Source organism: Pelophylax lessonae, assembly GCF_965119305.1.
Source record: "Pelophylax lessonae genome assembly, chromosome: 7".
In the NCBI taxonomy this organism is placed as follows: Eukaryota; Metazoa; Chordata; class Amphibia; order Anura; family Ranidae; genus Pelophylax; species Pelophylax lessonae.
In genome coordinates this window covers 186530109-186544932 of record NC_138774.1, presented here as the reverse complement: position 1 = coordinate 186544932, position 14824 = coordinate 186530109, and positions in this window count along the sequence as shown.

The following is a 14824-nucleotide window of genomic DNA, read 5'->3' as shown; positions in this document are numbered from 1 at the left end:
CTCGGACAACCCCTGTACTATGTCCGCAGTCTCGGACAACCCCTGTATTATGTCCGCAGTCTCCGACAACCCCTGTACTATGTCCACAGTCTCCAACAACCCCTGTACTATGTCCGCAGTCTCTGATCATCTCCTGTATTATTTCCACAGTCTCTGACCATCTCCTGTATTATTTCCACAGTCTCTGACCATCTCCTGTACTATGTCTGCAGTGTCTGACCATCTCCTGTACTATGTCTGCAGTGTCTGACCATATCTTGTATCATGTCTGCAGTCTCTGACCATATCTTGTATCATGTCTGCAGTCTCTGACCATATCTTGTATCATGTCTGTAGTCTCTGACCATCTCTTGTATCATGTCTGTAGTCTCTGACCATCTCTTGTATCATGTCTGCAGTCTCTGACCATCTCCTGTATTATTTCCGCAGTCTCTGACCATCTCCTTTATCATGTCTGTAGTCTGTGTCCCTCATTCTGAAGTTCAAAAGTTGGGAGGTATGATTAAGCGGTGACAGCAGGCTCTTTTCCTCACTCAGTCCACCAGAGAACAGGTAGCGAGCTGCGGGCTGTCAGTCTTCCACCACTCCCCCCCCCCTCTTTTCTCCTGTCAGCAGTGCATGAGAAGAGAGAGAGCGGCTCTCATCTGATTGCCGCCTAGCTTACTGCCCAGTCTTTTTCCCTTCCCATTGGCCACCGCGCAGGGCCAATCAGAAGAGACTAGGGGGGCATCGTGGGACATGTAGTCCCGGAAGATTGGCGGCCCCATTTGTAGTCCACAGGGAGCAGACCACAGCCCCCAGCATGCACTCTGCTAGGGGGAGAGATTGAGGACTGGGAACCTGGGAAAAAGCTTAGGGAGTGAGTGCTACACCATAAAGAGAGGACTGTGCTGGGGGAAGTCAGAGAGAGCCACACTGCCCAGCACCCCCAGAGAGAGGGCCATGCTGCTGCCCAGCACCACCAGAGAGAGAAAGACTTTGTCATTGCCAGGGTACAGACGGGCTACACTACTGACCAAAGTCAGCCTGGTCAACTCAGAGGGAGCGAAAGTCTAACCAGAGGGATCACTGCTGCATTTTTGCTGGGTCTGGCAGGATGGCCTGTCAGCCATTATCCGTTACTGCTCCTAGGGACTGAGCCATTAGGAAGTGCCTAACCTGCTACCCTCTAGGCCTTATTGACCGTCGCAACCTGCTACAAAAAACTCCCAACGCTGAGCTGCTGCCCGGCCCGAATATAGGGGGGGGGGGGTAACACCATGTTTTACCGCACCAGGTGACACCAACCCTAGTGACGCCACTGCCTACCATAACTGTTTTGTTAACACTTCAGCTGTCAGCAACGGTACAAAGCACTGAAAAGTTACCGTATTTATCGGCGTATAACACACACTTTTTCCTCCTAAAAATGGAGGAAAAAGCAGCAGTGCGTGTTATACGCCGATATTAAAAAAAAAAGTGCCAGGAAACATCGCAGAGAGCAGAAGGGGCGTGCCGGGCAGAGAAGAAGGAATGACGAGCTGTCATTAGAGCAGAAGGGGGCGGGTAGGGCCGAGGAGAAGGAAGGACTAGCTGTCATTAGAGCAGAAGGGGGCGGGCCGGGCCGAGGAGAAGAGAGAACGAGCGAGCGCAGTCATCGGAAGTCCCGCCTATGACAGACGTCACACGTCTCGGCAGAGGAGGCGGGACTTCCGATGACTGCGCTCGCTCGTTCTCTCTTCTCCTCGGCCAGGCCCGCCCCGCCCCCTTCTGCTCTTATGACAGCTCGTCCTTCCTTCTCCTCGGCCCGGACCGCCCCTTCTGCTCTCGGCGCTGCTTCCCGCCCATTTTTAAAACCTATTCGGACTGTTCCAATGGTGCTTGCGAGGCTGCATATTTGAACACTGCGCTTGCGAGGCTGCATATATTAAGGCTGCATATTTGGACCCTGCATATATGGACCCTGCATATATGGACCCTGCATATATGGACACTGCTGATGGCCTGCATATATGGACACTGCATATATGGACACTGCTGATGGCCTGCATATATGGACACTGCATATATGGACACTGCTGATGGCCTGCATATATGGACACTGCATGTATGGACACTGCTGATAGGCTGCATATATGGACACTGCATTTATGGACACTGCTGATGGCCTGCATATATGGACACTGCATGTATGGACACTGCTGATGGCCTGCATATATGGACACTGCATATATAGACACTGCTGATGGCCTGCATATATGGACACTGCTGATAGCCTGCATATATGGACACTGTATGTATGGACACTGCTTATGGGCTGCATATATGGACACTGCTGATGAAGATGCATTGCTGGACACTGCTGATGAGGATGCATTCATGGGCACTGGTGAGATGTCATTTGATTTAAAAAAAAAAATGTTCTGAGTTCAAAGCTGTTTATTTTAAATTTAAGCTTTTTCCCCTGAAATTTCTCTCCAAATATTGAGGTGCGTGTTATACGCCGGCGCGTGTTATACCCCGATAAATACGGTATTTACAAATGAAATAAATGTATTTTTTGTACATTTTGCGCTTTTTTCAATAGGAATTGTATAAGTATATATGTTCAAGGTGTAAAAATATTACTGAACAAAGCAAATAAAAAAAATTAAATTCATATATATATATATATATATATATATATATATATATATATAGATATTTTCGCTCTTTTTTCACTTATATCGCAAAAAAATAAAAACCCAGCAGTGATCAAATACTACCAAAAGAAAGCTATATTTGTGTGAAAAAAATGATAAAAAATTTGATTGGGTACAGTGTTGTATGACTGAGAAAAAAGTAAAGTAAAATATTTTTATAGAATGCGAAAGATAACGTTACACTGAATAAATTGATGCCATACTTTAAAATTGCGCACGCTCGTAGAATGGCGTCAAACTTTGGTACCTAAAATTGTCCATAGGAGGCACTTTAAAAGTTTCTACAGGTTACCAGTTTAGAGTTACAGAGGAGTTCTAGAATTGTTGCTCTCGCTCTAACGATCGCAGCAATATCTCACATATATGAGTTGAACACCGTTTACATATGTGGGCACGACTTGCATATGCGTTCGCTTCTGCGCGTGGGCTCTTCCTGCCCATCAGGAGAGCGGATCGGATCGTTTTCCCTGGTAAGCAGCAAAAATGACCGGGAAGCGGAGGGAGGGGGCTGGAGACCTCTCCCGCCGCCCATAGTGATCCTGTGGCGAATCTGCCGCTGGGACCACTTTTATGTTAAAGCGGTTTATTTTAAAGCGGACCGACCTGCTGTGTAAAAAAAAAAAAAAAACATAAAAAATGTAACCTTAAAGTAGCAACGTAAATAAATGGTGGGGGTCCGGAAGTGGTTATCAAGGCACAGTGCAGAGCATGTACCCTGAGCTGGTCATGCACAGCTCAGTCAGTGTACATTCTAAAGAAAAATGATAGTAAGCAGGTAAGTATATTTTATTGCAGAAGAGACATAGCATGTCTAATAAATAGCCTGCCTGCTTTGTTTTTAGTTCAGATCTGCCTTAATCTTGGAAGTAGACCGGGTAAAAATGTCAGCGCCAGTAAGCAGGCTCACTTATGTGGCTTGCTGGGGGGGGGGGGGGGGGGGTGAGCATAGCAGACTTTAGTTCCACTTTTAGAACAGGACCATAAAATGCAATATATTTATGCTTTACAGAAAATGACCATGTCATGGAGATCTATTAACAACCCAGCTCATGAAAGACCTCATAATCAGCTACTTCAAATATTGCACTAGGATTTTTATCACATTTTCAGCTTAGTAAACAACATTTTCCCTAATTAAAACAAGTGACATTTCTGGAAACCCCCTCTCCATCCACACACCACATGATTAGCAGATTAAATTATTAAGAACAGGGCCACAGTTAGGTCAATGATTAGTCAGCCGCACCCATGCTAAATCCTGGCTGCAGGACTGGTTATAGTGGCAGGTCCCCAATCCCTCCCTGTGCAGAGCTCAAGACCCACACCAAGCCTCCTTATACAGTACATAATTCCCAATTTTCCCTCATTTGGAGGGACTGTCCTCCTTTAAGAACCAAATCCCTCTGTCTGTCTCCCCCCCCCCCCTTGTTTATTCTCTTTTTTGGTCTCATGTATGTAGCACCCTAGGTAAATGTATAGTGGGCCTTGTCTGCCTAAAAGCAGGGCCATGATTTCTTTTTGGTAGGGTGTCATGGCTTCCAGGTGTGTCTGCTGAGGGATTTGTGAGAGGCTTCTGATAGGTCAGTGGAGGAAACCCAATCAGGCATACATTCAGGCTTGTAACTACCCCAGAAGGCAGATTCTGCCGCAAAGGATTCTGGGAGTGGGTACAAGTTTGAGGGAGAGCATTACTCATTGTCTTTGGCGGGGAGCAGAGTCCCAGGAGGGAGAGTACGGCTGTCTCTCCTCCTGTCAGAGGAAGGTGGATGTCTCGGGTGCTACCTGAGAATTCAGAGAGTGCTGAGTTTAGCTGCAGGGGATCCGGTGTGCCGAGAACCAGCGGAGAGAGAGAGGGGTCCAGTCCCAGGAAAGCCTACACTGGTCGTGAGTACTGAGGATTGCCCCTGGGGGTCTACCTAGAGTCAGAGGGTACCACTCTGGAGAAGGTTCTAGGATCCAAGAGTCAGCTATCTGTAAAGGGGGTACCTAGTCAGAGGACCCTGAAGTGATAGAGGGGGTACCTAGGTTGAGGACCCTGTAGTGGTAAATGGGGCGCCTGCAGTTTAGGCCCTAAAGAGGTAATGCACAGTGTGAGTGCATCAGTTGAGAGTTGCAGCCATACAGGAATACACAGCAAGCTACCTCAAGCCAGGCCAAGGCTGGAGAGAGTAGTCAGTGACTTTGCAGTGCAAGCAGTGTCAGATAAATTAAAAAGAGACAACTGCGCTAATCCTAACAAACAATGTGTAAGCAGCAACTTCAAGTGTGACTAGCACCCCAAGGATCAAATAATAATAAAAAAGTTGCGCTAAAAATGATAGGACAATGTTCAAATTATATCAGATTTAAGTGTCCATAGAGTCCATAAACCAATATTGACAGGTGACTTGCGGGATATCCAAATGAATGGGAGGCTTACCGGAAACCGAAAAAATATGTGCCAAATGGAAACACAGATCCTGACGCTTTCAAAGGGACACTCCAAGGTGATCTCGTGGTCCAGGACAATCCCCCTCAATGGTGTTTATATGTGGGATAAAAATGAAAACGCCATAGCGTAAAACCAACAAGACAATAATGGGGTATAGAAGATGATGAAATCCTCGATGCTTCCAGTTTTTGACATCACACAGTGAGAGGAACAACATCCATTCCTTACACTGTGTCCTAGGAACTGAATGCTGCTGGTCGCATTCTTGCTAGTGAAGGGATGTGTGTGGGTGGGGGGGGGTATGTCAAGGCAAGTCTGATCATTGGAGGAGAGAGTTCCCACATACCTATAAAACTGACCGTGCTGTGCTTTCATGCTTAATGTGGTCAGCTTTTAATAGGAAAACAGAGGGACTGGCAGGAACACCAAGGATTTTACACAAAGGAAGCAATACAAAGAGAACAGGTTACTTACACATACATGGTACAGCACAGACATATCAGTGTAGCAATAAAACAATAACTGTGGCGCTAAACCCTATGTGAAAGTCCCAAATGAATGAGAAAAGAGCAGTCCATAAAGATGTATCCCCACGCTTGAAAGCAAATGAGGCAACTCCAGAGCTGAAGAACCACCACCAGAAAGCACTCCAATAACACCACTCCTTACCAGCTGTAGTTGACCCCCATAACAGAGATCACATGCGCCCAGAAAGTAGGTTTAAGACAGGAAACTTCCCACTCTGATCCCCGGTTGACAGGCTCAAAGGATGGTATAATATGTAAAAAAAAGGCAGGGACATCACATAGCGCAGACTGCTTATTGCACTTTATTCCCACACATAAAGGTAACACTTACAGAACGTAGAGAGAAAACTTGCATCCATTGGTTAGCATATAAAGGCCTCCCCAATGTTCCTCGGCGTTCAGCGTTGACCACCCGAAAGATGGCCGCTACGTCTCCTCCACGCTGCGGCACGCGTCACCAAGAGCGCCACCCAACGCACGTTTCATCATAAAAAGACGTCGTCAAAGGGTGTGGCCTCAAGGTGCGCTCATGCCTTATAAATCTGCGGAGGAGAGCGGAAGTACTTGGTAACCGAAAGTCGGAGATGCGTTCCACACTCCGGAACCACCGCATATACCGGAAGGGGAGAGAAGAAAAAGCGATATACGGGGGATCGAGAACTAAATCAAGATCTCCCCTTACTTACATAAAAAGGCTCAATCTTCCCCCACAATCCGTATGCCCTAAATCGAACATAACTTCGGATAGAGCAAATCACCAAATTCCTTAGGGATGGATATACTCGCAATATTGTGTGTAGCCGCAACCTGGGGGAGACGGCGCCACCCACCGGTGTCCACACCAAATACACCAAAGAAACAAGGAGGCCCCAGTCACCCTCAATACAAAGTCACCAATGCATTAAAATACATATGTTAAAATACATATAAAAATACACATACATGATGCATATAAAAAGCACAATAAAACACAAATAAGTAAAACACTGTTAAAAACATAAAAATCACCGTTAAAATATCACATAAACAGCATAAAGGAGAGGAAACCCAAGCTAAGAATTATTAATATGGGCATTCAAGTCCCATTCAATATTGAGACCCAAGGGGGGTATAGGATTTCAGCCTATAGATCCAGCTGGTCTCGAGTCTTGGGGGTCAACTACAGCTGGTAAGGAGTGGTGTTATTGGAGTGCTTTCTGGTGGTGGTTCTTCAGTTCTGGAGTTGCCTCATTTGCTTTCAAGCGTGGGGATAAATCTTTATGGACTGCTCTTTTCTCATTCATTTGGGACTTTTACATAGGATTTAGCGCCACAGTTATTGTTTTATTGTTTATTTTGATCTGTTATATTTCCAGATTAGTGTGGCTGCTTTTCCTTCCTTTTTAGCACGGACTATTTGTCATTATTTTATATACATTTTATGTGTATTATCTTCAGCGCAGCAATATTGTGTTTTTATATCAGTGTAGCACCCTCCTAGGTAGGTGCTAGAGAGAGAGAGAGAGAGAGTATAGTTTTGGATCCTTTCTGCTTACCAGAAGGATTGCCAGGTAAATCTATATTGTTTTCTTTCCCTCCTATAGAGCATGATCTGCTAGAGAGGTCTGCTCAATGTGCTCAGGTGCAACTCAGTTTGTTTCACACTGGTCCAATAAGGAGGCATATTGGACAGTGGGAGGAAACCTGACAAATGAGTGCACAGGCATTTAGTACAGCCCTGGTGATTGGCAGAGGAAAGTGCTTCGGTGCATGTTGGGATTTTGTATAAATGCCAGAAGCACATGTGCTTGGGGTCTTTCAGCTGGAGAGCGGAGTCTCGGAGGGAGGGGGCGGCTGCCTCCTCTGTAGAAGTTGCTATGCGACCTCAGGTGGTTGACCTGAGGGCCTGAAGAGCTAAAGAGGAACTGAACCCACAGGTCCTGTGATGCTGAATAGAAGGGGAGACCCTTGAAGGATCTGATATTGCAGTACAGTGAGTACAGGTCTGTGCCAAGGGACCTGACCTGAGGGGGGCCATCCCTGCAGCTCAAAGAGTCAGTGGACGGGTGTCAGTAAAGGGGATGCTAGTGAGTGTCCTATTGCTGGAGAAAGAGCAAGGAGCTTTAACCCTTCCATACATGTGGCAGTATGGTCAAGCAGGTGAGGCCAAGTGAGAGTTGTCCTTATCCAATGTATATAGTTCCAGTAGGAGTATCCCACTATTCCCTTCTCCCATCCAAGATCCACAATAAATACTAAAAACCAACACCCCTGGACTGCTTATTGAGTAACGAGCCATTGAGAGTAAGGATGAATGTGTGAACTGTACCCAAAGTGACTGTGTGATGGCAATCATGGGAGGCCCAACAAGTCATCATACAGCAAGCCCTACGGGGACAGTGCTACATCAGGAATATGAAATCTTGGGTTTAAATATTCTTTAAGACTCCAGCAAGATGGAACCTAGTATACTTTCCATCCTAGTAACTACTTAGGGGGGGCAATTAAAATGCTGGACTACGGTCCTAATGTGGTTTGAGTTACAAATGTGCATTGCGTTCCGCTGCCTTTTGGCGTTTGAAGGTGGCAGAGAACAACAGAAGTGAATGGGTGTAGGGGGGGGGGGGGGAACTGTAGGAGAGCCAGGTCACAGGACATATCAAAATGACATGACCAAATTAAAAAAAAAAAATGTTACCCTTGCATCTGTTCCCCCTGTGAACTGCAAGGATAACTGCTCTGTTTCCTTACTTTAGAGGAATTTTCTCTTACTTCCTGTTTTGGCTATGGCACAGGAAGTGAAGGAAAATCTGCCCAATGAGACATAGATAGCAAAAAAAAAAAAAAATCTTTAAGGGGTTATGACCCTACCTTGCTCTATCCATAATGAAAAAAAAAATTGCCTTTAGTTCTACTTTAATCACCTCAGACCCGGAAGGTTTACCCCCCTTCATGACCAGGCCACAGTAACTGCGTTACTTTAACTGACAATTGCGCGGTCGTGCAAAACTGTACACATATAACATTGATGTCTTTTTTCCCCCCACAAATAGAGCTTTCTTTTGGTGGTATTTGATCACCTCTGCGTTTTTATATTTTCTGCACTAGAAACATAAAAATAGCGACAATTTTGAAAAAAAAAAAAAAAACAATATTTTTTACTTTATGCTATTAAACATATCCAATAAAAAAATAAAAATTATTTTAGGCCAATATGTATTCTGCTACATATTTTTGGTAAAAAAAATCCCAAAAGGCATTAATTGATTGGTTTGCTCAAAAATTTCTGCGTCTACAGACTATGGGATATATTTATTGAATTTTTATTTATTTCTATTTTTTTCTACCAGTAAAAACTGCAATTTTAGGCGGGACTGCGATATTGCTGCAGACAAATCTGACATTAGGTGACACTTTTTGGTGACCAGTGACACTAAAACAGTGATCAGCGCTAAAAAAATTGCACTGTCACTGTGCTAATGACACTGGCAAGGAAGGGGTTAACATCGAGACAATCAAAGGGTTAAATGTGCTCCTAGCGAGTGGTTACAAACTGTGTGGGGGATGCTTTAACTGGAGGAAGAGAGAGATCCATGTTCCTGCTTAGCAGAAACACAAGATCTCCATCTTCCCCTCTCACAGAACAGCGGTCTGCGTTGTTTACATAGGCAGACTGTCGTTCTGCCTTTCTCCTGAGAACGATCGGCAATGTCCCCGACCTGCTGATCTGCTTCTGCTGTGTCCAATCACAGCGGGAGCAGGTCACTGGCGGCGCGCACGCGTCTCAGACCCAGTGAACAAAATCACGTACAGGTATGTGATTTAGTGCAGGAAGGCCGCCCTGCTGCAGTATATGTGCGTGGGAGGGGGGGGGAGGGTTAGGGGGTCCATATAACAGGTTAAAGCATACCTATAGTCAAATGTAAAATCACTTATTCATTTGCACATTTTATTTCAATTACTTCTAGCTTACTCCTATTAATGTGAAGTATCTTGAAGTTTGTAAACTTACAGTTCATTGTGACAATCCCCACAAATTTACTTCCTTGAATTCTGTGACACGTTTTTTGTTTGGTCACACCTGAGCACGTCGGACACTTTAGAATTGCAGGGAATTGTGATGAGAATTTTAAACTTTAGGCAGTAGTGCAGCTGAATGGGAGAATATTTCCAACTCTGCTACTTTGGCTTCAAGTTTAAAATTCCCTTTTCAATTTCCTGTAATTCTCTCTTTATTGAGTAGACCCCATAATTTGATAAGTAGGCGGAGATTAATTATGTGGAGTGGGCGGAGCTTCAGGGAAGTGGGTCTGTTAGGCAATTGATAGCTGTGCTGCAAAGTGTCCCTGGAAATATATTTCAAATGTTGGCAACTATGCTGTACTGTTCCAGCAGCGTGTAAGGTATTTGGTGTACAAACACTAGGTTGGGAGCTCAAAACCTGGAGTTGACCTCAAGTCTTAAAGCAGATCCTCACTGCATCTGATCACCACAAACCAAAAACACTATTTCATTCTTTTTTTTTTAATATTCAAAGCAAACTCCCCCATCCATTCATGTCTCTTTATTTTGTTGAGAAATCCCTTTCAAAAACAACCCTCTAGCATTTCTAGCTGTGGCCATCTTGAGTAAGGGCAAATGATTTATGTAGCATTTACTTCCTGGAATCCAAATGTTACTAAACCCAGGAGCCTGCATTCACTATATCTGGTCTCCCACAGTACACAGGACATGGAAATACAATAGGGTTAGTAAATATAAACTGCTAAATACCTTTTCTCACTAACAGTTAAAGCATACCTCCCAACCTTTTAAGATGGGAATGAGGGACACCTATTAGCAAAAGTATGTAGGCAAAGCACACATACCCTGCCATGCCAAGAAGAATTGTAATAAAAAATAAAATAAAAAAAATGTAAACCCACAAGTTTTTTTTTTCTTTTACAACTACTATTCCTTTTATATTGGTTTTTGAAATTTACAAATGCAGCAATTTAGAAAATGGAAGGTTTAGCACTGGGAAACACTTTGTGAAAGATAAAAAGTGCATTTTTTATACAACTATATAGATCAGACCAAAATGAGGGACAAATGAGAAGGAAAGAGGGACAGAGGGACTTTGCTCCAAATCAGGGACAGTCCCTCAAAATTAGGGACAATTGGGAGCTATTGTTAAAGCAGTTTGGTGACTTCTATTGGGGTCTGGTTAAAGCTTGTAGGAGGTGTTTTCATTCTCCCCTGATTGTCCTATAAGGCTGCAGGACCCCTGACCCTCTGTCTAGACAGTACTGATTGGCCCTGTGTTGATCAAATGCACCCTGCAAAGAAAAAAAAATATCTCTAGCAGTGCACACCAAACTGACCATGTACAGCTTGCCCCCGAGGCTCTGTACTATTAGAAGATGGTTTGGAGACAGTGGAAGAGGAGGATCAAAGAAGACAGGATCAAACAGCCTTTTTACACAATGCAGAGAATTAGGGGCCTGGAGTACCGGCGGGGGACCCCAGAAGAGAGGATCAGGGGCTGCTCTGTGCAAAAGCAATGCACAGAGCAAGTAGGTAAACCTTTTTTGTTATTTTATTGAAAAAGTAAAAACAAAAACAAAAATAACTTTAGAACCACTTTAATGCATTCTCTGCATTATGCAATGCTGGGGGGTCCCCTTAATGTGCCTGTAAAGTGGCACAACTGTATGATGTACGGAGCCTGCTGCAGCAATGCTGACATTTGTTTAGGAAAAATGTAATTTAAACCTGCTCACGGCTGTAATATATTATTGGCAAGACAGGTGACATTTCTTTTTAAAAACAGTGTAGGGTCCCCCCCTCCCCAGTCCATACCAGGCCCTTCAGGTCTGGTGTAGAATTTAAGAGGAACCCCACGCCAAAATAAAGAAAAATAAAATGGGGTGGGGTCCCCCCCAAAATCTATTCCAGACCCTTATCTAAGCATACAGCCTGGCAGGTCAGGAAAAGGGGCATACAAGCGAGCAGCCCCCCTCCTGAACCATGCCAGGCCGCATGCCCTCAACATGGGGGGCTTTGATGCTTTGGGGAAGGGGGTTCTGACACTCCCCACCCCAAAGCACCCTGTCCCCATGTTAATGAGCAGATGAACTAAGGAGGAAAGAGAGACAGCCTTGGATCTGGATCCTGTATACCGCTAAAGAGTGCTGTGAATGCTGCTATACCCCTTAAAGGGGAAAACCTTCTGGTGGGTATGGAAAGAAAGGGGGAGCAGGTGTGGAGACACAGGCACATCACAAAATTTGTGATTGTATACACAGCACTATGTTATAGACTTATAGTACATTGTTTCATAGCACTTGTCCCTTTTTTCTATTTTTTTTACTACAGATATTATTGAATCCCTTTTGAAACAGCATTGGTCACTTTATTGCATATTCAAACTAATTATTTGCATAGAGATATATTTTGATTGCACTTATTAATTGATTGCATTGCTTTATCAATTTATTTGCAATATAGTATGAGGTTAGATTTATTTATAAATTGTGAGTTGATATCGGTCCAAATATTTATTTTTATATATTAACATTTTCATATATTTGTTTATTTGCACATTTACTATGCTGAACAGAGATTAACATAGTATTTGTCACTTCATTAGCACGTTAATTCCAGGTGCATTTAAAGGGGCACACACCACCGTGTTCACACCAAAACAAGCATCTCCACATCCACTTCACAATCCCTATTTTGTTTGTAACCTTAAGCTGTGCGCCACCCCTCGTGGAAGGCTGATCTATACTCCAATTGATTTAGTAAACTATTGAGGAGACACATTCTGGTGTGGACTGCACCTTCTTCTAACTTACAGTACATAGGAACGTTCCCTAGAAGTTGCACTTTGCATTGGGATTAGAGTGGAGTCTATTGCTGGCTAAGCCTAAAACAGATGTGAGAGTATCTCAGGGAGTGTTGGTTAGGTCAGGCTGGGTTGCCCTACAGGTGTCCCCTAAATGACCAGTATTGGGATCCTGAGTGTCACAATTTTGAAAGTACTCTGGATCAAGGGAATCCAATGTAGGCCCAGGCCCCAGGTGGGAATAGGTTATAGAGCACATATGCAACCCCACTACACAAAAATGCTAATTATCAATATATTTTTAAAATAATTAACTCAATGGAGTTTTGTTAATATTAGTACACTATCTCTGATAGCACTTAAACTGCGTAAGTTATACAAAATGATCATAATGACAGTGCTTTAAAGAACCACTAGAGGGAGATAATGTAATACAAATAAAAGTTATGCCTGCCCATAACAAAATGTAAACTCTACAGCAAACTTGTAGAGCGTTGAAAAGTGGGACATCCTAAAGCACGTGTCAAACAAAAGGCCTGCGGGCCGAATCCGGCCCATTTCATGTGGCCCTCGGACCTCTCCTGCAGCTGCACGAGAGCTCTAGCCCTCCTCCAGACTTTGTGCTTTCTGCTTTCCAGCAATGCCTCTAGCTTCTTCCCAGCACTGTAATGTAATAGAGGGCGGGGGGCTCAACTTCTAATGGTGGGGAAGCTCCTGATGTCTTATGTAAGGGTGGGGGATGCTCTGGACATCTAGTTTTACAGATACAACCCGGCCCTTTTGAGGGCAATCATATTTCTGATGCAGCCCTCGATTAACTCCTTTACGACTACTGCGGCAGGCAGCCGCTTCCGGGCGAATCGCCGTACATGTACGGTGCTCGCTCTCGTGAGTCTAGGGGGGGCGATCGCACGCCGCGCTCCCGCCCCTGCTTGTCAGCAGGGAAGCCGATGCATGTGTCAGGTGGCTCTGATTGCCGCCTGACACCCGCGATTGTTCCCCAATGAGAGAGAAAGACGGTCGGCTGTTGTAAACACAGCAGACCATCCTTCTCCCTGGGATGATCACAGAGCCCATGTGATCCTGCTATATAGGATCACATGTCTCTATGGTCATCTCAGAAGCCACACCCCCCCACAGTTAGAATCACTCCCCTAGGGTCGCATTTAACCCCTTGATCACCTATACTGTTAACCCCTTCCCTGCCAGTGTCATTATTACAGTAACAGTGCATATTTTTAGCACTGATTACTGTAGTAATATCACTGGTACCCCCAAAAGTGTCAAAAATGTCAATCAGGGGTCTGATCTGTCCGCCGCAATGTCGCAGTCCCGCAAAAAAAAAATCGCAGATCGCTGCCATTACTATTTAAAAAAAATACAATAAAAATGACATAAATCTTTCCCGTAGTTAGTAGACGTGATAAGTTTTGCACAAACCAATCAAAATACTCTTAATGCAATTTTTTTTTACCAAAAATATGTAGCAGAAAACAAATTGGCCTAAAATGTTAAAAAATGTTGGCAATGTTATATAACAGTATGTGAAAAATATACACCAAAAGTTATTTACATTATATTTTTATTAATAATTAAACAGGGAGAGAGAGAAAGAGAGGGGGGGGTGATAGAGAGGGAGAAGGGGAGAGAGAGAGAGAGAGAGGGGGGTGATAGAGAGGGAGGGGGAGAGAGGTAAAGAGAGATGGAGGGAGAGGGAAAGAGCAAGAAAGGTATAGAGAGCAAGCAAAAGAAGGGGAGGGGGAGAGAGAGTGGGGAGAGGAAGAGAGAGTGGGGAGAGATAAATGGGGAGGGGGGAGAGGGATAGAGGGGGAGAGAGAGGGAAAGTGCAGGAGAGCGAGAGAGCAAGCAAAAGAAGGAGAGGGAGTGGGGGGAGATAGATGGAGAGAGAGAGAGGGGGGAGAGAGGGGGGTGAGGGAGAGAGAGAGGGGGAGAAAGGGGGGAAAGGGCGAGAGAGAGGGCGATAGAGGGAGAGGGGGTAGAGAGAGAAGGGGGGAGAGGGTGTGGGGAGAGAAAGATGGGGAGAGGGAGAGAAAGAGAGAGGGGGGAGAAGGAGAGAGAGAGAGGGGGGGAAGAAGGCGAGAGACTGGGGAGAGGGATAGAGTGGGAGAGGGAGAGAGAGAGGGGGAGAGGGAGAGAGAGGGAGACAGAGATAGAGAGAAAGAGGGAGGGAGAGAGAGAGTGAGGGGAGAGGGAAAGTGCGAGAGAGCAAACAAAAGAAGGAGAGCGGGGGGGGGAGAGGGGGAGAGAGAGAGGGGGGAGAGGGAGAAAGAGAGGGGGAGAGGGAGAGATAGGGGGGGAAAGGTGAGAGAGAGATCGCGATAGAGGGAGATGGGGTTGAGAGAGAAGGGGGGAGAGG